This window comes from Parus major, chromosome 3, assembly GCF_001522545.3.
Source record: "Parus major isolate Abel chromosome 3, Parus_major1.1, whole genome shotgun sequence".
NCBI lineage: Eukaryota > Metazoa > Chordata > Aves > Passeriformes > Paridae > Parus > Parus major.
In genome coordinates this window covers 29,620,999-29,622,356 of record NC_031770.1, presented here as the reverse complement: position 1 = coordinate 29,622,356, position 1,358 = coordinate 29,620,999, and positions in this window count along the sequence as shown.

The window sequence follows — 1,358 nt, the reverse complement described above, 5'->3', positions numbered from 1 at the left end:
TTAGTTGCTTTTTGTAGTAACAGAATAAGATTAAGTTATGTTTTCATTTAATATAAATTAAGTGTTAATAGAATTAAGGATAGTCAAGTTTTATAATGTTTAGGCTTGAATGTTTTTAAGTTAAGTTTTATAGCTTAGATATTCTTTTAAGGTTAAGTTTGTTATTTCCTTTTATCATAAATAATTATTGTTAGGTTTAAATATTGTTTAATTTAAATTGTTTTATGTTTTATTGGAGACACTTGTTTAAACTGCAAAGTATAGTTATTTTCCTAGAGATATGAAGACAGCCACAACTGAAACAGCTGTGATAGAACACTGATGAACACCTGCTTGTGGATAGAAGTGAATGCAGTCTGTGGCACCCTTGACTTCATTGGGAGTTCTATTGGTTGTTGGAATCTCTGCAGTTTTTGTTTGCTACAGCTTTCTTATTTTTCAGTGTTTCCAGAATTTTAAGAAGATGTACCATTGCTGATGATCAGCTGCCATGGGGGAGGCTTCAGATTAAACCAACTGCTGAATGGTTCAATTGGTCTGGTACCTAAGGCTTCTGATCATTTGCTTTCTACAAATGCATTTTAACACTTTGCTGTGCTATAAGCATCTCCTAGCTGCTACTATTGAGAACCTTGTTCTAGAAATATGTTAAGAGGCATCTTTCCAGTTTAAAGCCTAGGCCCTGGCCAAGCCTTGACTTTACCTGGATGAAATGTTTGCCAACAGATCCAGATGTTTTCTGTACCAAAAGAGTATTTGAGTCAGTTTTTGACTCAGCGATTTGACCCTATTAATATGACAGCTGGATCAATTTTGAAGTGGGCTTGGAGAATCATTTCCAGAGGTGATTTTCCAATCCTTCACTGATTTTTTTGTTTCTCTTTGTTTGCTAACTATAGGATGCTAGTGAAGTGTTTTAGTAATTAATAGTAGTTTTATATTACATATGTTATTAATAATGTTTATGATTTAATTGATTTTTAACTGGTATAAGTTCTTATTAATTGTGTATATGGTTTTGTGTTGATGTTGATGTTTATAACAGAAGTACATCTCATTTTATTTTCTTTTAAGAAAACGGGGGAGATTGATACCCTAAAAGCATTTAATTAGTGTAATTAATTAACTTCAAAGAGAGAAGTGTCTGTGTTTTGTTGGCAGGTTCAAAAAGGTCACCTGTCCATCTGACCAGGCTGTGTGCCTCTGAACACATGAACAGTGAACAGAGATGTCATCACACAGCCTTGGTACTCCAGACATGGATCAGAAGTGGACCTGTCAGGACACAGTTGTGTCTGAACACTACACAGTTGCCAACAGAACTTTTATGTTGTTATTATGATGTTGTGTCTCTACAA